Genomic DNA, 23,129 nt, shown 5'->3' with positions numbered 1-23,129 from the left:
TGTTAGTTTACCGTACAGCGCCTTTAATCTTCCGGTAATTAAAGGAACTACTATAACCAAACTTAAATACTCCCCTATTGATAGAGAGTTGAGTACAAATCAAATTGAATTCCTAATTTATAACTTCCTGCAGGACATTAGTGAATAGAATAAGTGATTGTTTTGGAAAGAAAGACTGGAGCCAATTTGAAAGTGTTCATCTCCATAGTCCCAACTTAGTCACAGATCTGTGAAAAACTGCTTCCGATGTTAATTTTCTAACATAAAAAAGAGCAAAGAAGGAAAGGGGCAAAGTTGACCTGATTATAGACCTTAATTGAATCTAATCAATCCCCCTAAAGAAGACTAGCAGCCCACCCACTGATAGGCTTTAATGTAGGCAAAACTTTGTGAAATGTTTCCCTGCTATCTAAGGGTAACCAAGCCTGCCTGCACTATACGAACATCACTGGTCCCAGTGCAGATTAGCTGCAATCTCAATAGACCATAGGCGAGAATTTGGCTTGAATAACACTTATATTTGCAACCGTAGAACTTCAAAGTGGTGTTAGCGACATTCGCACACACTTGTGGGGCAGATGCATTATTGATGAGGGTGTTAGCACATGCTCACAATGAACGCCTGCCACAGGTTTGCAGAGCAGACAGACCATGATGTCAATCAGTGTGCAGTCTGATTCCAGGCCAGTGGTGCCATTCTGGAGTACCACACTCCAGCCAATGCACTGCCTTCATCCAGCATAGCTGAATAGGCATTCAGCAGCAAGAAGGATAATCAATTATTTACAAGGCAATTTCTTCTGGCTGATGTCATAATTCCGCAGTGTTATGTCACCTTAGACTAGGGCGTGGTCAATTCCAGCCCCACTTGACCTGGAGTCCCAACACAAGTGAATTAACCAATAATTGTTAGAAAAACGTCTTTGGCCCTTAACTATAATAAAAATGCAGCCAATACAACTGGTTAACTATTATCTAATTCCTAATTCCCCCAATTTAACGTGTCCCCTCACTCTCTACACACAGACACAAGACAGACAAACATGGAGGGGAAGAAAGGGTAAAAACTCATTAGTGAAAGGAAAAAAAATCTTTGGGCATGATTTAACTAAATGGGAACAAATTCCCATAGCGAGCGTATTGAGCCATGTGTTTCCCAGCACTCACAGCATCGAGAAACACAATGCTAGAATCAGCACTCGGGTTCGATAGGGGGCCCCAGCAAGGAACGCGTGGCCGAGGCCGCACATAGCCCTATTTTCTGCACTGAGGAGCTCCGCTCACCGGAATTCCTGTGTAGCGAGAAATAGGGACGGCATTTTTAAATAGCATAGCGATCTCTGGAGCCCTCGTGCGATCCCTCCAAGCCCCAATGCACTTTGAGAGGCTCCCCACCGCACACCTCCTCCCCCCAGGCCCGATCGCCACTGTGCAGAATTGCCAGCTTGGAACCTTGGCAGTTCCAGGCTGGCACCCAGATGGCACTGCCAGGATGCCAGGCTGGCAGGGTGCCTGGGTGGCACCAGCAGTGCCAGGGTACCACCCTACACAAAGGGCATGCCCCTAGGGACTCCAAACCCCTCGGAGACCCCCATGAGTGCTATTCCATCTGGTCTCCGTTAGTGGAGACCAGTACTGATCAGCACTTGCCAGAGTTCTCCGAGGGGATCGGTCCCCTGTCTCGGTTTAATATGCAGATTTGCCAAAAGGCGAGGGTGGGATTTACATCGCAGCATCTCGTGAGATCGCCGTTAGATCTCGTGAGGCATTGTGAGCTGGGTAGATCCTGTGAGCGGGGTCGCCTGTCTTCCATCAGCCACGCTGCGCCCTGGCATGCTGCTTTTTGGGCGCAGCACAGCTGTTCGGTCATGCCCTTTGTTTCAGATGATTGTTACTCCTCTTCAAAATTTGCTTTCTGTTCAAGGTTTTAAGAGAGAGAGAGAGAGAGAGATTCAGGTTCTCTGCAACTTCAAGAATACAGCATTCACAACATTTCTGGAGAGGGGCAGAAAGCCAGTCCATTTTGCTTTTGTTTCTAGGACTCAGCTACTCCCTCAGGTCTCTGAGAACCATCCCAGTGTGATAGGATCCAATCACCACCTGTTAACGGGCAGAGTACAGCCTTTTGGCCAATTTATTGGCCACCAGCCAACCAATCAGACTGAGTCCCACCCCATCTCTCTCTCTGATGTCGGAATGTCTGAAGCTCCTGTTCAAACTAGAGAGACTAGCAGTCTCCTGTAACTTCTGAATTTCTCATCCTCTCTCTGCTGCTTGATAAAGATACATGGCCATTAATCACACACGGATCAAAAATGATAACGGAAAAATAAAAGAAAGGGGAAATAAGGAAATAAACATGAAGGATCCTTACAACAGGTGTTCGGTGCTTCCTGGAGATGCTTCAAGTTGGAAAAGTCTGTCAGATGCTGAAGGAATTTTGTTTTGCTTCAAAGCTGCTGTGAGAACCTGTTGTTCCCAGACATGGAAGCACGAGTGACTGGGAGAATGAACAGAGGTCACATAGAGCAGGACACACTGCTGGAAAGGGAGGAGGGGAGTTTGGTTTTCAGCAGCTATATCCACTGAGGGTGGTCAATGAGTAATCCTCTGACCAGAACCGCAGCAAGGAACAGTGTGTGAGACATCTACGTTTCAGAAAGGGTGTCCTCATCGAAATCTGCCCCCAGCTGCATCCACAAGTGCATCCTGCAGATCAGGGCAAGGACAGCGTTGCCAGTGGCTGTGAGGATGACCATGGTGATCAACTTTGATGTGTCTGGCTCCTTCCAGGCTGGAGCTGGAGATATTTGCAACATCTCGCAGTTGACATCTACTGTTTTGTGAGGAACGTCACTGAGACTCTCTATTCAATGAGGGCAAATACATTTCAATCTCTTGCCAGAATCACGATGATGCTACTTGTGTATGAGTGATATTCATCTTTAATTCCATTGACTAATCAAACACATTGTTTAAAAAAGACTTACAAGAACCATTTCAAAAAGATTTACTGAAACTGCGCTTACCTCACATTTGTAATTCAAGAAGGCTGCATTTCAAGCAGAGACAGAACATTTACCAGGGCAACAGAAAGGTGTTTTCCCCGATCTCATCAAGGTGGATAGTGAATCATTCAGAAGCTAATGGTTGGAAATGATAAACCATTAGCTAGAATTGGTTCAGATATCAGCTAAGTAAATACCTTCTGAACTCATCATGGGAAGAGAGTCACGTGGCTGGAGTAACCATGTTTGAAATCTCTTTTAATGCAGCACACAAGTTGTGAATAAAGTAACCTGTAAGAACCTGCCTATACAGTAACAATAAAGTAACAATAAAGGCCGTTCACCCCCCCCCCCCCAACATCCATCACCAGCATTGGGGCTTCATTGTGCCCCATCACCATCCTCACTGACATCAATCCACTTTTACGCCCCTCCCCCAAGGATCGCTAGCATCAGGGCCGTCCAACAGGTCCCACTTTAGGGCCCCCCCCCCGGCCCAGCACCAGTTCCCCACATGCCCCAGGTGAGTGACACCTCGCTATGGGGTTACCAAATGCCTCCCTTCATGCCCTGCTCTCCTTCATATCACTATTCAGCCCTCCTTTGAAGCCCCATCCATTTCAGGACCACCCTCTTTCAGGCCCTGCCCCTTTGCTGTGCCAACTGGGCAGTGTCAACTGGGCGGCCAGGGCCAGGGGGACGAGGGGGCCAGTGGACACTGCCATGTCCCCATCCACCCGGGCGCTACAATGTCCTCAGAGCTCCCTGGCTTGGTGATCACATCTGGTCTCTGGTGTTGGATATCAACAGTGATTCACGGCCTCATGTTGCACCAGTGGGTGAGAGCATAGTGGGAGCCAGGAGAATCCCGCTTCAAACAGTCTCAGCATATTAACTGATGATTGCATCAGTGTAGAAGCTGGGGAATTCGCAGACTGGTTGGCGCCCGACGTAGGTCCTGGGCGGGATTCTCTGATCGTGAGGCTAAGTGTTGATGCCGTCGTAAATGCCGTCGCGTTTTACGACGGCGTGAACAGACCCCCAGGAGCAGCGATCCTGCACCGCACATGGGGCCAGCACGGCACTGGAGCGACTCACCGGCATCAAATGGGCGCCACGGGTCTGCACATGTGCGCTGCGGCCGACGCAAACTCGCGCATGTACGCTGCAACCAGTGCAAACTCGCTGCGACCGGCGTGAACTCACGCATGCACTCTGCGACCGGCGCAAACTCGCGCATGTACGCTGCAACCAGTGCAAACTCGCTGCGACCGGCGTGAACTCACGCATGCACTCTGCGACCGGCGCGAACTCGCGCATGTACGCTGCAACCAGTGCAAACTCGCTGCGACCGGCGTGAACTCACGCATGCACTCTGCGACCGGCGCGAACTCGCGCATGCACGCTAGTTGTTTTCTCCGCGCTGGCCCCAACGCAACATGGCGTAGAGCTACAGGGGCACGGCACGCGTAAAGGGGACCCCCACCTGGAGACGCCACCCCGCCGATCGGTAGGCCCCGATCGCGGGCCAGGCCACAGTGGAGGCCCGCCCTCGGCGTCAGACCACCCCTCACCCCCACCAGGCCGCTGCCGCAGGATGGACGCCAAGGCCCCGCCGGGTAGGACCTCATGTGAACGGCGCCGGTGGGACTCGGCCTTTCTCGGCGGTCACTCAGCCCATCCCGTGCGGAGAGTCGCCGGAGAATCGGCGGACCGGCGTCACGTGAATCACGCCCCCCCCGGGCGATTCTCCGACCCGGCCTGGGGTCAGAGAATTCCGTCCCCCGTTTTGGGCCCCACCCGCTATTCCCCCGACATAATGGGTACAACACGGCAGAGAATAACTCCCCCTCCCCCCCCCCCCCATTTCTGCTACAGTTTAAAAATATAGCCTAGCGAAAGTCAATTTCCATTGAACCTCAGGTGTAAAAATTATCACCATCTGGAAAAGGCAGAGTACATTTTTAAAAATAAATTGTCTCCTGCACTTGCAGTTAGTTTTACATGGACTTCAGCCCTGGAATTTCAAGATTACAGTGGAGAACAATCTGCAGTTGCTATGGATACCGACAAAGTACTCATAAACAGTGAGTTTTTTTTAACCTCTCAGCATTGAACTTTCATTTGACTAAGACAGCAATTTCCCACTGCACATATTGTAATCCTGCATGGGTTTGCGTTTGTGAGTGTGATTGAGTGTGTGTGATGCATGTGTGGGTGGGTGTGCGTCTTTGGGTGTGTATGGGTGTACGTGTGTATGTGGGTGTGTGTATGTGCCTGTGGGGGTGTGCGGTTGAGTATGTGTTTGAGTGTGGTGACTGTGTGTGGTGGGGTGTATGTTTGTGTGGGTTTGTGTATGTCTATGTGGGTGGCTGTGTGTGTGTGGGTGCGTGTATGTCTATGTGGGTGGCTGTGTGTGTGGGTGCGTGTATGTGTATGGCCGTGTGTGTGTGGGTGTGTGTATGGGTGTGTGTATGTGTGTGGGAGGGTGGGTGTGTGTGGGGGGGGGATGAGGGTGTGTGGGGGTATGTGGGTGTGTGGGGGGGGGTGGGTGTGTGGCTGTGTGTGTGTGTGTGGAGGTGTGTGTGTGGGTGGGTGTGGATGTGTGGGTGTGTGTGTGTGTGGAAGGGTGTGTGTGTGTGTGTGTGGAGCGGTGTGGGTGTGTGGGTGGGTGTGTGGAGGGGTGTGGGTGTGTGTGTGTGTGGGTGGGTGTGTGGGTGTGTGTGTGTGTGTGTGTGGAGGGGTCTGGGTGTGTGTGTGGGTGGGTGTGTGGAGGGGTGTGTGTGTGTGTGTGGGTGGGTGTTTGTGTGTGGGTGGGTGTGTGAAGGGGTGTGGGTGTGTGGGCGGGTGTGTGTGTGTGTGGGTGGGTGTGTGGAGGGGTGTGTAGGTGGGTGTGTGTGTGTGTGGGTGGGTGTGTGGAGGGGTGTGTAGGTGGGTGTGTGTGTGTGTGGGTGGGTGTGTGTGTGGGTGGGTGGGTGTGTGGGTGTGTGGGTGTGTGGGTGGGTGTGTGGGTGGGTGTGTGTGGGTGGGTGGGTGTGTGGGTGGGTGTGTGGGTGTGTGGGAGTGTGGGTGTGTGGGTGGGTGTGTGTGTGGGTGGGTGTGTGGGTAGGTGTGTGGGTGTGTGTGTGTGGGTGTGTGTGGGTGGGTGGGTGTGTGTGTGGGTGGGTGTGTGGAGGGGTGTGGGTGTGTGGGTGGGTGGGTGTGTGTGTAGGTGGGTGGGTGTGTGTATGGGTGGGTGGGTGTGTGGGTCTGTGTGTAGGTGGGTGGGTGTGTGTGGGTGGGTGGGTGGGTGTGTGGGTGGGTGGGTGTGTGTGTAGGTGGGTGTGTGGGTGGGTGTGTGTGGGTGGGTGGGTGGGTGGGTGTGGTGTTGCAAAGCTCCAACATGAGTTTATATTTTTAAATCTTTACCTGGGTGAGTTTTTAAGTCAATAAAAATTAGTCCCTCTTTTTTTAAACTCATAAAAACCTACTAACCTAGTTTCTTTGCAATCAGATTGCAAATGGCTAAGCACAGACATCAAGTAAATAGCTTCAACATCACTAAATTAATTGAAGCAGGCAGAGGCCATTCGGCCCATCAAGCCCACTCTGCCAGTCATTCTGATCATGGTTGATCATCCAATTCAATAGCCTAATTCCACCTTCCTGCCATATCATAGACCATAGAATCATAGATCCTACACTGCTGAAGGAGCCATTCAGCCCATCTTCACTAAATCTTTGAATGAGCACTCTACCCATGTTCACTCCCCCCATATCCCCATAACCCATAACCTAACTTGCACACTGAGGGGCAATTTAGCACGGCCAATCCACCTAACCCGCACATCTTTGAACTGTGGGAGGAAACCGGAACGCCCAGAGGAAACCCATGTAGACACGGAAGGAATGTACAAACTCCACACAGGCAGTCACCCGAGGCCGGAATTGGACCCAGTACCTGGTGCTGTGAGGCAGCAGTGCTAACCACTGTGCCACCCTTTTGGCCTCAACTACTTCCTGTGGTGACAGATTCCACAGACTCACCACTCTCTGGGTGAAGAGATTTCTCCTCATCTCTGTCCTAAATGGTTCTCCCCGTATCCTCAGGCTATGACCCCTGTTTCTGGACATCCCCATCATCGGAAACATCCTTCCTGCATCTACCCTATCCAGTCCTGTTAGAATTTTAAAGGTTTCTAGGAGATCGTCCCCTAATTCTTCTGAACCTCAGCGAATACAATCCTAACCGACTTAATCTCTTCTCTTACGTTGGTCCCGCCATCCCAGGAATCAGTCTGGTAAACCTTCGCTGCACTCTCTCTATAGCAAGAACTTCCTCAGATAAGGAGACCAAAACTGCACACAATATTCCAGGTGTGGCCTCACCAAGGTCCTGTAGAATTGGTACCCATGTCGATGATCTGGCACGTCTTGCAGAGATTGCCATGGCAGGGTTGTGTGGTGTCGTGGTCGCTGTTCTGAAGGCTGGGTAGTTTGCTGCAAACAATGGTTTGTTTGAGGTTCCGCGGGGTCTCCAGCTTCTACCCTAAACATATTAAAGAAGCTATCCCCTATGGACAAGCCCTCCGTATACAGAGGATCTGCTCAGACGAGGAGGAGATGAACAGACATCTACAGACACTGAAAGATGCCCTCGTACGAACGGGATATGGCACTCGACTTATCGATCGACAGTTCCAACGCGCCACAGCAAAAAACAGCACCGACCTCCTCAGAAGACAAACACGGGACACAACCAACAGAGTACCCTTGGTCGTCCAGTATTTCCCCGGAGCGGAGAAATTACGATATCTTCTTCGCAGCCTTCAACACGTCATCGATGAAGACGAACATCTTGCATATGTCATCCCCACACCCCACTACTTGCCTTCAAACAACCGCACAACCTCAAACAAATCATTGTTTGCAGCAAACTACCCAGCCTTCGGAACAGTGACCACAACACCACATAATCCTGCCATGGCAATCTCTGCAAGACATGACAGATCAGCGACATGGGTACCACCATTACACGTGAGAACACCACCCACCAAGGTACGCGGTACATACTCGTGCGACTCGGCCAAAGGTGTCTACCTCATACGCTGCAGGAAAGGATGTCCCGAAGCGTGGTACATTGGTGAGACCATGCAGACGCTGCGACAACGGATGAACGGACATCGCGCGACAATCGCCAGGCAGGAATGTTCCCTTCCAGTCGGCGAACACTTCAGCAGTCAAGGGCATTCAGCCTCTGATCTCCGGGTAAGCGTTCTCCAACGCGGCCTTCAGGACGCGCGACAACGCAGAATTGCCGAACAGAAACTTATAGCCAAGTTCCGCACACATGAGTACGGCCTCAATCGGGACCTGGGATTCATGTCGCATTACATTCACCCCCCACCATCTGGCCTGGGCTTGCAAAATCCTACCAACTGTCCTGGCTTGAGACAATTCACACCTCTTTAACCTGGGGTTACCCCGCTCCCTGGATCTGTAAAGACTTAATTACCTGCAATTGCTCGCATTCAAAGCATTGTCTTTGCATCTTTGACTTTGTCTATATATATGTTTCTGGAACCTACCTCTTCAGTCACCTGAGGAAGGAGCAGTGCTCCGAAAGCTAGTGATTTGAAACAAACCTGTTGGACTTTAACCTGGTGTTGTAAGGACTTCTTACTGTCCAATTATGCCACTGTTTTCTTAGTGCTCAGCTATAAAATCTTTGACAATGGATTCTAGTATTTTCCCCATTACTGACATCCGGCTTACTGGTCTATAATTCCCTGTTTTCTCCCTACCTCCCTTTTTGTGGAGTTACATGGGTTACCCTTCAATCTGCAGGAACTGTTCCAGAGTCTATAGAATCCTGGAAGATGACCACCAATGCATCCACTATTTCTAGAGCCACTTCCTTAAGTACTTGGGATGCATATTATCAAGCCCTCTGGATTTATCAGCCTTCAATCCCATTAATTTCCCCACCACCATTACTAATATTGATCACAATCAGCCCCTCCCTCTCACTAAACCCTGCGTTCCTCAACATTTCTGGTATATTATTTGTGTCCTCATTTGTGAAGACAGAACCAAGGTGTGTATTTAATTGCTCAGCCATTTCTTTCGCCTCCATTTTAAATTCCCCTACTTCTGACTGTAAGGGGCCTACATTTGTCTTCATCAATCTTTTTCGCTTCACATATAGAAACATTTACAGTAAGTTTTTATGTTCCCTGCAACCTTACTCTCATACTCTATTTTCTTAATCAATCTTCTTAATCAATCCCTTGGTCCTTCTTTGCTGAATTCTAACTGCTCCCAATCCTCAGACCTATTGTTTTCCTTGGCCAATTTGTATGCTTCTTCCTTGGATCAACTACTATCTCTAATTTCCCTTGTAAGACATGGATTGACCAACTTTCCTCTTTTACTTTTGTGCCAGACAGGAATAAACAATTATTGCAATTCCCCAATGTGCTACTTGAATGTTTGACATTGCCTATCCACAATCATCCCTTTCAGTAATATTTCCCAATCGATCATAGCCAACTCCTGCCTCATATCATCGGAGTTTCCTTTATTAAGATTCAGGACCCTAGTTTCAGAATCCACTACTTTGCATTCCATCTTGATGAAAAATACAATCATATTATGGTCGCTCATCCACAAGGGGTCTTGCACAACCAAATTGCCAATGATTCCATTCTCATTACACAATACCAAGTTTAGGATGGCCTGTTTTCTAGCTGGTTCCTCATTGTATTGGCCCAGAAAACCATCCTGTATACACTCCAGTAATTCTGCCTCTATAGTATCGTGACTAATTTCATTTCCATTTTATTCCATTTTTTTTATAAACTCTGTTACGGTCAGACCTAAAGTGGTAATTTAGGGAAGTCATTTTTTACCCCTCTTCACATGGTCATAACAGCAGAGAGAAGCAGGTAAAGCAAACACGCAGCTTCATTCGGATTGCAGCTTTCCCCAGACTGAAATGTCAGCACTGAGTGAACACTCAAATCTCAGAAATGTTGTGCTGGACTCTTGGCAGCCCGACGCCGAAATCGCGTTCGGCACCGGGGCGGCGAATCCAGTTTGGCGCCGTAACCGGGCCCGGCGCTAGTTCGGCGATTCTCTGGGCACTGAAATTCGGCGTCACCGGGGGGCCATTGCCAGATGGTCGGGATGCTCGTGTGGGGGCTACGGACTTAGTCCACGGCCGCCCTGGTCGGGCAGATCGGAGACCAGGGGGCGCCTTATATGCGGCCGGGTCATTACCATGCGGCAGTTGAGGGTAGGGCGCGCGGCCGATCGCGGGGTCTCATTCTTGGGTCTGGGTCTGCGGTCTGTGTACGCCATGGAGCACGGTGCGGCCGCTGGAGGCTGCAGCCGTGCACATACGCAGCCTCTGACCCGGGGGCCCGTATCTGCAGCAAAAGATGAGAGATTCACTCCAGGTCCCTGCTAGACCCCGGCAGGGCTAAGAATTCGTTTCACTTTTTTGAGTAATTTCAGAAGTAAAACTCCACCGTTTTGAAGCCGGCGTGGGAAACAGTCTCCATAATGGAGAATCCAGCCCGTTGTATTTCACTTAAGTTATGAAACCATCTGCCCTCTCAGGTAAACCTAAAAGAACTAGAGGCACGATTATGATGAATATAGGAAATCTTTACATATATTGTTTCATGTGTCTATTGCAGTAATGTTATTAAAATAATTTGGGTTAAGTTTAAGTCTGCTGGGGACAGCACAGTGGCGCAGTGGTTATAGTGGTTATGCACTGCTGCCTCACGGGGCCGAGGTCCCAGGTTCGATCCCGGCTCTGGGTCACTGTCTGTGTGGAGTTTGCACATTCTCCCCATATCTGCGTGGGTTTCGCCCCCACAACCCAAAGATGTGCAGGTTAGGTGGATTGGCCACGCTAAATTGCCCCTTAATTGGAAAAAAATGAATGGGCACTCTAAAATTTATATTAAAAAACAGTTTATGGCTGCTAAAGCTGTGTTTAAGGTAGGCAGGCTGTGATGTCACTCTCTTGGGTCGGGTGGGGGGGCGGGGTGCTGGGTCTCTTTTAGTTTTGTTTTCAGCCCTGCCCGATGTCTGTTGTTTTTAGTTTCATTTTTTTGAGTTCTGCTCTGGGTTCTGAGGAAAGGAGGTGTATTTCTCAGACTGACTTCTGAAAACTTCTCTACCAAGGATTTTGTGCATAAATCTGTAAGCCACCAAGTGTTAACTTTATTAATAAGTGGCATTTAACCCATGTGTGTGGATTTTGATTAATTGACTTTTTTGCAGCAGAAGGGGAAGTAAGCTCAAAGACCTTTCTTAATTACTGAAAGAGTTTGGAACCTTCTCGGGCTACAAACTTAACCTGGGCAAAAGCAAGACATTCCCAGTGAACCCAAAAGGGGGAGGGACAGAGCTGAAGGGGCTCCCGTTTAAAACAGCCCAGCACAGATTCCGTTACCTGGGGATTCAAATAGCCAGAGACTGGACACAGATCCACAAGTGGAACCTGACCAGTCTGGTGGAGGAAGTAAGAAAAGACCTTCAACGGTGGGGCTCACTCCCACTCTCCCTGGTGGGAAGAGTGCAGACGATCAAGATGAACGTATTGCCAAGGTTCCACTTCCTGTTTAGATCCATCCCGATCTTCATCCCCAAGGCCTTTTCCAAAACGCAGACAGTCTAATCATGGCGTTTGTGTGTGTGTGTGTGTGTGGGGGGTAAGAACCCGAGAATTGCCAAACCGACACTGCAAAGTGGGAAAGTCAGAGGGGGCCTGGCTCTACCGAACCTACAATACGACCACTGGGCAGCAACGGCAGAAAAAGCGAGGGATGGGTACAAGAACCCGACACAGATTGGGTACAAATGGAGGAGGCATCCTGTAAAGGAACGACCCTCCGGGCCCTGGCCACAGCAGCACTCCCATCCTCCTCAACAAGGTACACAACGAGCCCAGTGGTAGCGGCCACGCTGAGAACGTGGACCCAGTTGAGACAGCACTTCGGGATAACCAAAATGTCCCCTATGGCCCCCATCTGCGGCAATCACAGATTCCCCCCAGCCATGCTAGATACCACCTTTAAAAGAGGGAGGTGGGACAGGGCACACTGACGGTCGGGGACTTCTACGTAGGGCAGACTGGCGACACGAGACGAACTGATGAGGAAGTGGAAACTAGCAAAAGACAGAAATTGAGACACCTCCAAATAAAGCACTTCCTCCGCAAAGAGACAGTAGGGTACCCCGGGGCCCCAGAAAGCACACTACTAGAGGACCTGATAGGCACAAGCAGCGAGAAGGGGGGGGCGGCTATGTGGGAAAATATACAGACAGCAAATGGACAGAGCCCGGACTCCACTGGACGGGACCAGACAAAAATGGGAGGATGAACTGGGGACAGAGGTAGGATGGGTACTCTGGAGCGAAGCACTGAGCAGGATGAACTCCACCTCCTCCTGCGCAAGGCTAAGCCTAATGCAGCTCAAAGCGCACCTGACCAGAACCCGAATGAGCAGGTTCTTCCCGGAGGTGGAGGACAATTGTGAATGGTGCCAGAGCGACCCGGCCAACCACACCCACATGTTCTGGGCTTGCCCCAAGCTTGCTGGGTTCTGGACAGCCTTCTCCGAGGCAATGTCCAAGGTTGTGGGGGTGAGGGTGAAGCCATGCCCAATAGTGGCAATCTTCAGGGTATCGGAGCAGCCAGAGCTATACATGGGGAAGGGGGCTTTCGCTTTCCTAATCGCACGCCGGAGAATCCTGCTCGGCTGGTGATCGACAGCACCACCTTTTGTGAGGGCCATGAAGAATCCAGCACGAGTTTTAAGGATACAAAGTAATAACATTTATTTACAATAACATATATATATATATAACAACAGCAGCAGCAACTTCCCTTGCTGCACACTCCTTCCTGCTGGTTCCAAACTGGCCAGCTTTATTTATACATGGAGTTTACTAATGGTTTCTCCGCCCCCCTCATTGGGGAAGCTCATACTCCCACAGGATTGTGGGATTGTCATTAGTCCCCACCAATGGTAAGTAGGCAGGTTATAACATCCCTCCCCCCGCCAAAGTCCAAGGAATCCACCAAAGACCCTGGCGAAGGAGGGCGCCGGACACGTTTTGCAGCAGGCCGGACACCATTTGCACTAGGCGCTGGATCAGGCGGCGTGTAACGAGACGGAGACCGGCGCTTCCGTGATGAACGGCGCAACGGTTGTACATCCACGGCCCGTGGACCCGAGGAGTCCCCCTCTGATGCATCCTGTGTCTCCATCTCGGAGTCAGAGTCTGCTGCCTCCGTCATGTCAGCGTCTCTATCTCCATTCGGTTCTGTAACGACCTGCGCAGGCTTTGAGTGAGGCACCAGTGGAAGATTGTGAGGACTACCTTCCCTTGTCTCTGGTCTCTGCGGCTGTAGAAATGAGCTCCGGGGGTGGGGAATCTTTGGCAGGGATAGTCTTCTGGACCGAACGTGGTCTACATGTTTGTGCTGGAGACGACCCTGGGCTTGCACCTGGTAAGATATAGGGCCCGTTTGGCGAAAGATTACGCCAGGAACCCACTGGGCACCACCAGCAAAATTCCGAACGAACACTGGGTCACCGGGCGCAAACTGCTGAATCGGCCGATGCCGAGAAAATCCCTGTCCCTGCCGTTGTTGTGTGCGGCGTACTTTTGCGCCAATGTCCGGGAAAACCATACTAAGGTGGGTGTGAAGTCTCCGGCCCATTAGGAGTTCTGCGGGAGCTACCCCAGTCACCGCATGGGGGGGTGGTCCTATACGTAAACAAAAAGCGAGCCAGTCTCGTGTCCATTGATCCGGAAGACTGCTTCTTTAGGCCTCTTTTGAATGTCTGCACTGCGCGCTCTGCCAACCCATTTGAAGCCGGGTGGTAAGGGGCAGTGCGGATATGGCGTATGCCGTTCATCTTCATGAACCTCGCAAACTCCTCACTCGTGAATGGAGTGCCATTATCCGTGAACAGCACCTCGGGGAGGCCATGCGTACTAAAAGACAAACGCATCTTTTCAATTGTTGCGCAGGACGTTGTCCCCTGCATCTTATGCACATCTAGCCATTTAGATTGGGCATCGATTAATAGAAGGAACATGGATCCTTGAAAAGGGCCTGCGAAATCTGCATGCAAACGTGCCCAAAGCCGCCCTGGCCATTCCCAGTGATGTAGGGGCGCGGCCGGCGGAAGCTTCTGATGCTCCTGGCAAATGGAGCAGTTTTGGGCCACCTTCTCAATGTCGGTGTCGAGGCCTGGCCACCAGACATAACTCCGGGCCAACATTCTCATTTTGGTCACACCTGGATGCCCATTGTGCAAGTCTCTTAGTATCAGCTCCTGGCCTTTTTACGGGACAATCACACGCGTCCCCCACAAGAGGATGCCGTCTTCCACGCTGAATTCTGACAGCTTGGAGGAAAATGCCCGCAAATCGCCTGGGAGCTGTCTATGCTGCCCACCATACAGGACTATGTGCCGAACCTTTGACAGGACTGGCTCCGTCTGGGTCCACTCACGGATCTGTGATGCCGTGACAGGCAAGGTGTCCATAAAATTTAGGGTTGCAACCACCTCACCGGTCGTGGGGGTCGACATGGGGCCGGTCGAAAAAGGCAATCGGCTCAGTGCGTCGGCATTTGCTACCTGCGTTCCTGGTTTGTGCTCCAGAGAATACTCGTATGCAGCAAGCAACAAAGCCCAGCGCTGGATCCGTGCGGAAGCAATGGGCGGTATTGGCTTATCCTCTCTGAAAAGTCCCAGCAGAGGCTTATGGTCAGTCACGATAGTGAAATGGCGGCCATACACGTGCTGGTGGAAGCGTTTCACCGCAAAAACTACTGCCAGGCCCTCCTTCTCGATCTGCGCGTACTTTTTCTCCGCAGCAGTCAATGTGCGGGAGGCGAAAGCTATCGGTCGCTCGGCCCCGTTCTCCATCTTGTGGGACAGGACGGCCCCAATACCATACGGGGATGCATCACATGTGACGAGCAAAGGCTTTCCAGGATCATAGTGGGTTAGTAACCCAGACGACGACAATTGTTGCTTTACCCGCTGGAAAACGGTTTCTTGCGGCTGACACCAAACCCAGGTGTGATTTTTCTTTAGCTGAAGGTGCAACGGGGCCAGCGTAGTTGCCAGATTGGGGAGGAACTTCCCGTAATAGTTTACGAGACCGAGAAAAGAACGAAGATGCGAAGTGTCAGTCGGGGCGGGAGCCTGTTTAATCGCATGCACCTTCTCTGCGACGGGGTGCAAACCTTCACGGTCCACCCAATAACCTAGGTAGACTACTTCCTTTGCCTGAAATTCGCACTTTGTGCGACGCAAACGGACTCCAGCCTCCGAAAAGCGTCTAAGGACAGCCTCCAGATTTTCCAAATGTTCCTGCTCCGACGTCCCTGTAATCAAAACGTCATCTAAGTAGACAGCAACACGTGGTAAACCTCTCAAAATGCCCTCCATAACACGTTGAAAAATAGCGCAGGCAGAGGATACTCCAAAGGGCAACCGTGTATATTCATACAGGCCCCGGTGGACTTCCGGGTGCGGCTATGCAGAGCTAGGTCGCATATTCGGCAGCTCCTGCTTGGAACGGACTTTTGGGCTCGTTACAGGGCCCCCACGGCATTTGTTTGACATTTCCCGGTGTGGGAAGAAGGCTGCAATATTCCCCCGACAGTGTCCCCCAGGAAGGGTATGTCTCTGGGTTGCCAGACACGGCAGAAACAGTAAAAGATTTGGCTGCAACTGCAGGATAAACAGGGCCTCTTCCAGCATGCAGGCGGGGGAAGGGCAAGCTTAAAGCTGCAAGCTGACCTGAGGGCCTGTATCAAAGGTGAATTCTAGCAGCAGAGGGAACAACTGTGAAAAGACCTCATCAAGGCCACTGAAAGGACTTCCGGTTGCGGTGATGCCTAGCTAGCCGCACGCTTCGGCGGCTCCAGCTCCGACGGAGCTTTTAAGAGCCCCAACGGGGAATTTTTCGACGACGCAACCCGGTGTGGGGTGTGTGAGAAGGGAGTCCCCCCCAAACGAAGGAGGGAAAAAACCGGCGGCGGCGGCTGCAGCGCGAGGAATCGTCGACCAAAGGGTCAGAAAGAGAGAAGTACAAGATGGCGGCGGAGAAAGCGCAGGCGACATGGGGGCCTGAGCAGGATGAAATTGTGAGACGGTGCGTGGAGCTGCTGAAGAGGGAGGTGCTGATCCCGTTGCTACAGGCAATTGAGGGGCTCAAGGAGACATTAAAGACCCAGGAGACAGAGCTCCGCGTGGTGGAGCAGAAGGTGACAGATATTGAGGACGAGATCCTGGGCCTGGCGGTTAAGACACAGACGCACGAGGCACTTCATAAAAAGTGTACTGAAAGGATCGAAGCCCTAGAAAATGGAGCGCGAAGGAAGAACCTTCGGATACTGGGTCTCCCTGAGGGTGTGGAAGGAGTGGACTGTGGAGCGTACGCAAGTACGATGCTGAGCTCACTGATGGGTGCTGAGGCCCCTACGGGCCCCTTGGAGGTGGAGTGGGCAAATCGGATTCCGGCGAGAAGACCAAAAGCGGGAGAACCACCCAGGGCGATAATCGTGCGATTTTACCGCCTTAAGGATAGAGAAGAGGTCCTGAGATGGGCTAAAAAGGTGCGGAGTAGCAGATGGGAGAATGCAGTGGTACGGGTATATCAGGATTGGCGAGCTTCAACCGAGCCAAAGAGGTGTTGCATAAAAGGAAGGTGAAGTTCGGGATGCTGCAGCCGGCAAGACTATGGGTCACGTATCAGGAGAGACACCATTATTTCGAGACGGCGGAGGAAGCATGGACCTTCATGAAAGAAGAGAAATTGGATCGGAACTGAGGGACTGATGCTGCAGGAAATGTTATTGTTAATGTTATGGTTGAAGTTAATTGAGGAGTAAATTGGGAAGGGGGGAGACATTGGGGAAATGTGGGCGCCGGTGAGGGGGGAAAGACGGGACATAGTTGGAGAATGGGGAAGGGGAGGGGGAGGGGAAAGGGAGCTGCGCCATAAGAGGCGGGTCAGGTAAAGGGATGTTCCCGCGCCAGAAAGAATAAGGCGGGAAGACAGGCGCAAGGCGGATGGGAGTTCCCCACACGGGGGGTCGAGGAGTGAGCAGGAGTAGCCGGGGTCAGTTGAAATCAGCTGACTTACGGAAGTAATATGGGGGGAGCAATCATGCTAGAAAGAGATCTAGCGGGGGGGGGGGGGGGGGGGGGAGGGGGAGGGGGGGGACAACTGGGTTGCTGCTGCGGAAATCCAAAAGGAAATGGCTAAAGAGTGGGTGGGCGGGGATGGTGTGCGACACTGGGGGAGCGAGCGGGAGCGCGGAGGCGGGATATGGGACTGGCCTAGAGAAGGTAATGGCTAGTCGACACGGGAGGGGGGCAGGTAGCCCCCTAGTGAGGCTGATCACATGGAACGTGAGAGGCCTGAACGGACCGATAAAAAGGGCCCGAGTGCTCGCGCATTTGAAAGGACTAAGGGCAGACGTGGTTATGCTCCAAGAGACGCACCTAAAGGTGGCGGACCAAGTTAGGTTAAGGAAAGGATGGGTGGAACGGGTGTTCCACTCAGGACTGGACGCAAAAAATAGAGGGGTGGCCATTTTGGTGGGGAAACGGGTAGCATTTGAAGCAAAGAACATCGTAGCAGATAGCGGAGGTAGATATGTAATGGTGAGTGGCAGGCTGGAGGGAATGGAGGTCGTGTTGGTTAATGTGTATGCCCCAAACTGGGACGATGCGGGATTTATGAGACGGATGCTGGGGCATATACCGGACCTGGAGGTAGGAAACTTGATTTTAGGAGGGGACTTTAATACGGTGCTGGACCCGGGGCTAGATAGATCCAGCTCAAGGACCGGAAGAAGGCCGGCAGCGGCCAAGGTACTTAAGGGGTTTATGGACCAAATGGGGGGAGTGGATCCATGGCGATTTCTTAGACCTAGGGCTAGGGAGTTTTCCTTCTTCTCCCATGTCCATAAAGTGTACTCCCGGATAGATTTTTTGTTTTGGGAAGGTCGTTGATCTCTAGGGTGGAAGAAGCTGAGTACTCAGCCATAGCGGTTTCGGATCATGCCCCACATTGTGTGGACCTGGAATTAGGAGAGGAAAGGGAGCAGAGAACACTCTGGCGATTAGATGTGGGACTGATGGCGGATGAGGGAGTGTGTGCAAGAGTGCGGGGGTGTATTGAGAGATACCTGGAGGTCAATGACGACGGCGAGGTCCCTGTGGGAGTGGTTTGGGAAGCACTAAAAGCGGTGGTCAGAGGAGAGCTGATCTCTATTGGGGCCCACAAAAGGAAAACAGAGGCCAAGGAAAGGGAAAGATTACTGGGGGAGACTTTAAGGGTGGACAGGGAATTTGCAGAGACCCCGGAGGAGGAATTGTACAGGGAGAGGAGACGACTCCAGACGGAGTTTGACCTTCTGACCACCAGAAAGGCGGAGGTACTGTGGAGGAAGGCACAGGGGAGGAGGTATGAATATGGGGAAAAGGCTAGTCGCCTGTTGGCTCATCAATTGCGAAAGAGGGCAGCAGCGAGGGAGATAGGAGGAATTAGAGACGAAAGGGGAGACACGGTGCGAAGGGCAGGAAAGATAAATGAGGTGTTCAAGACCTTTTATGAGGAACTGTATAGGTCTCAACCCCCAGAGGGAGAGGAGGGGATGCGGCAGTTCCTGGACCAATTGAGGTTCCCGAAAGTGGAGGAGCAGGAGGTGGTAGGCCCGGGGGCACCGATTGAGGTGGACGAGGTCATTAAGGGACTGGGAAGCATGCAAGCAGGGAAGGCCCCGGGGCCAGACGGGTTCCCGGTGGAATATTACAGAAAATATGTGGACTTGTTGGCCCCGTTGATGGCGAGGACGTTCAATGAGGCCAGGGAAGGGGGGACTCTACCCCCGACGATGTCGGAGGCGACGATATCGCTAATTTTGAAGAGGGACAAAGATCCGTTGCAGTGCGGGTCCTATAGACCTATTTCACTATTGAACGTGGACGCCAAATTGCTGGCAAAGGTACTGGCATCGAGGATAGAGGACTGCGTCCCGGGGGTGGTGCACGAAGACCAGACAGGGTTCGTAAAAGGGAGACAACTGAATGTTAACGTGCGACGACTATTAGGGGTGATAATGATGCCCCCAGTGGAGGGGGAGGCAGAGATAGTGGCGGCAATGGACGCAGAGAAGGCATTTGATATGGTGGAGTGGGAGTATTTATGGGAAGTGTTAAGGAGGTTTGGGTTTGGGAACGGGTTTATTAGCTGGGTTAGACTTCTTTATGGGGCTCCAACGGCAAGCGTAGTTACAGGTCGACATAGATCGGAGTATTTCCGATTATATAGGGGAACAAGACAGGGATGCCCGCTGTCTCCATTGTTGTTCGCGTTGGTAATTAAACCTCTGGCCATGGCGTTGAGAGACTCCAGGAAATGGAGAGGGGTGATTAGAGGGGGAGAAGAACACCGAGTCTCGTTATACGCGGATGACCTATTGTTATACGTGTTGGACCCAGCGGGGGGGATGATAGAGGTTCTGCGAATTTTGAGGGGGTTCGGGGAATTCTCGGGGTATCGGCTAAACATGGGGAAGAGTGAATTATTTGTGATACATCCAGGGGACCAGAGTAGAGAGATAGAAGGCTTGCCGCTAAGGAAAGTGGAAAGAAACTTCCGATACCTGGGGATTCAGATCGCTAGGAGCTGGGGAACCTTGCACAGACTTAGTCTGACAGGGCTGGTAGAACAAATGGAGGAGGACTTCAAGAGGTGGGACATGCAGCCTCTATCGCTGGCGGGCAGGGTGCAAGCAATTAAGATGATGGTCCTCCCGAGGTTCTTATTTGTATTTCAATGTCTCCCTATATTAATCACCAAGACCTTTTTTAATAAAATAGACAGGAGCATCACGAGCTTCGTGTGGGCAGGGAAAGTCCCGAGAGTAAGGAGAGGGTTCCTTCAGCGTAGTAGGGATAGAGGAGGATTGGCACTACCGAACTTGGGCGATTACTATTGGGCCGCCAATGTGGCAATGATACATAGATGGATGATGGAGGGTGAGGGAGCGGCGTGGAAAAGACTGGAGAGAAAGTCCTGTAAAGGGACGAGTTTAGAGGCGCTGGTAACGGCGCCGCTACCGTTCTCACCTAAAAGGTTTACCACGAACCCGGTGGTGGCGGCAACACTGAATATCTGGGGACAGTGGAGGCGACAGAGAGGGGTGCGGGGAGCCCTGGTGGGGTCCCCTATCAGGAACAACCATAGGTTCGCCCCAGGAAGAATGGATGGAGGATTTCAGAGCTGGTACCAGTTGGGAATTAGGAGGGTGGGAGATTTATTTATAGATGGGACTTTTGCGAGCTTGGGAGCATTGGAGGAAAAGTATAAGTTGCCCCGGGGAAATTTCTTGAGATATATGCAGGTGAGGGCGTTTACTAGACAACAGGTGAGGGAATTTCCGTTGCTCCCGACACAGGGGACACGGGACAGGGTGCTTTCAGGGGTGTGGGTCGGAGAGGGCAAGGTGTCAGAGATTTATAGAGAGATGAGGGAAGAGGGGGAGGAGTCGGTGGGCGAACTAAAAGGAAAGTGGGAAGAAGAATTAGGGGAGGAGATAGAGGAGGGTATGTGGGCTGATGCCCTAAGCAGGGTAAATTCCTCTTCCTCATGCGCCAGGCTTAGCCTGATTCAATTTAAGGTGCTACATAGAGCACACATAACGGGAGCAAGATTGAACAGGTTCTTTGGAGTGGAGGACAAATGTGGGAGGTGTGGCGGGAGCCCGGCAAACCACGCACGTATGTTTTGGGCGTGCCCGGCACTGGAAGGGTATTGGAAGGGAGTGACGGGAGTGATTTCGCAGGTGGTGAAGGCCCAGGTCAAACCAGGCTGGGGGTTAGCTCTATTTGGAGTTGCGGAAGAGCCGGGAGTGCAGGAGGCGAAAGAGGCCGACGTTGTGGCCTTTGCGTCCCTAGTAGCCCGGCGCAGGATCCTACTCATGTGGAAGGAGGCGAAACCCCCCGGACTGGAGGCCTGGGTAAATGATATGGCGGGGTTCATTAAACTGGAGCAGATAATGTTTGCCCTGAGAGGATCGGCTCAAGGGTTCACCAGGCGGTGGCAGCCATTTCTCGACTACCTAGGGGAACGTTAGAGGGAAGACAGATGACCAGCAGCAGCAACCCAGGGGGAAGGGGGGGGAGGGGGAGGGGGGGGTTTAGTTTAGTTTAGGTCAAAGATAAAGGGGTTTTGTTACTTGTGTATTGTTAAAAATTTCTGTATTGTTGCGTTTGCTTTGTAAGAGGGGAAAAATTGTTGTTTGGGAAAAAAATTTCAATAAAACATATTTTAAAAAAAACAATACAGGCCCCGGTGTGTATTAATCGTTACATATGGTCGGGAGGCAGTGTCCAGCTCCAACTGCAGGTAGGCGTGACTCATATCTAATTTTGTGAACGAGTCCACCTGCAAGCTTCGCGTAGAGATCCTCTATGCGAGGCATTGGATATCGGTCGAGTCGGGAAGCCGTATTCACTGTAAGTTTATAGTCGCCACACAAGTGAACTGTGGCATCTGGCTTCATTACAGGTACAATTGGTGCTGCCCAGTCAGCAAAACGGACGGGCCTGATAATACCCAAACTCTCCAAATGAGTGAGCTCCCCTTCTACCTTCTCGAGCAAGGCGTAAGGCACCGGGCGCTCCTGGAAATAGCGCGGCGTGGCTCCTGGTTCGACTTGGATACGGGCTACGGCCCCTTTTACTTTCCCCAAACCAGGCTGGAATACATCTGGGTATCGTCCTAGCACCTCAGTCAACCCTTCAGAAACTGTTTGGAGGATGTGCTGCCATTGCAACCGCAAATGGCGCAACCAGTCCCGACCCAACAGGCTGGGCCCATGGCCGCGCACCACCATAAGTGGGAAACGCCCCTCCTGGCGTCCATAAACAACAGGGGTCATTATAGTTCCTGCAATGTCCAGTGGTTCCCCCGTGATGCGGTCGAATGTCCTCTGGGCGATCACGGAGACCGCTGCGCCAGTGTCCAACTCCATCTCAAGCGGGTGAACATTGACCGGCAGCACGGTAGCATAGTGGATAGCACAATTGCTTCACAGCTCCAGGGTCCCAGGTTCGATTCCGGCTTGGGTCACTGTCTGTGCGGAGTCTGCACGTCCTCCCTGTGTGTGCGTGGGTTTCCTCCGGGTGCTCCAGTTTCCTCCCACAGTCCAAAGATGTGCAGGTTAGGTGGATTGGCCATGATAAATTGCCCTTAATGTCCAAAATTGCCCTTAGTGTTGGGTGGGGTTGCTGGGTTATGGGGATAGGGTGTGGAGGTGTTGACCTTGGGTAGGGTGCTCTTCTCCAAGAGCCGGTGCAGACTCGATGGGCCGAATGGCCTCCTTCTGCACTGTAAATTCTATGATTCTATGAAATTCTATGACCCGTACTGTCACCTTAATGGGGGCCACACGGGGAGCTGCCACACAATGCAGCTGCAGGCAGTTGTCCTCCGTCTCCACGTCCTCAGGAGTAGTTGTCGCAGGTTCATCCACATGGAAGGTACGACCCCTGGGCTGGTCCCAGTTTCGATCGGACCGGCGTCCGCGATGGGGTCGGCGCCTACAAGTCTGACACGGACAAGGCTCCTCGTCCATTGGTTCTGGAGAAGGCTCCCTTTGGGGAGGAATGTCCGACGGCCACTAGCGTCGGTCCGGACGTCGCCTCGTCCAAGGTACCGCAGGAGTGCGGGGGGACGTTTTCGGACGGAAGGGGTTGCGCCCCAAGGCATGCACTTCCATTCCCTGTAGCTCCTGCACTCCTCGTTCTGCGCTCTCTCGGGACAATACTATTTGAATGGCCTGTTGAAAAGTCAATGTTGGCTCAGCTAACAACTTTCTCTGGGTGGCCGCATTGTTAATACCGCAAACCAAACGGTCGCGTAACATTTCTGACAAGGTCTCACCATAGTCACAGTACTCCGCAATCCTGCGTAGCCTGGATAGAAAATCGGCAAGGGATTCTCCAGGGGTCCTCTCAGCGGTATTAAACCGGTAACGCTGGACTATCGTGGACGGGGTTGGGTTAAAATGTTGTC

The 23,129-nt window shown here is 51.9% G+C and overlaps 1 protein-coding gene across 4 annotated transcripts in view; it reads right to left on the bottom strand.

Annotated features, from left to right (window-relative positions):
* The window catches only part of ano10b (anoctamin 10b), a 72,797-nt gene that overhangs the window by 13,652 nt on the left and 36,016 nt on the right, over positions 1-23,129 (bottom strand). The window lies entirely within an intron of this gene.

The sequence above is a fragment of the Scyliorhinus torazame genome, chromosome 10 (assembly GCF_047496885.1).
Source record: "Scyliorhinus torazame isolate Kashiwa2021f chromosome 10, sScyTor2.1, whole genome shotgun sequence".
Lineage (NCBI taxonomy): Eukaryota > Metazoa > Chordata > Chondrichthyes > Carcharhiniformes > Scyliorhinidae > Scyliorhinus > Scyliorhinus torazame.
This window is presented reverse-complemented; position numbering and strand designations above follow the sequence as displayed.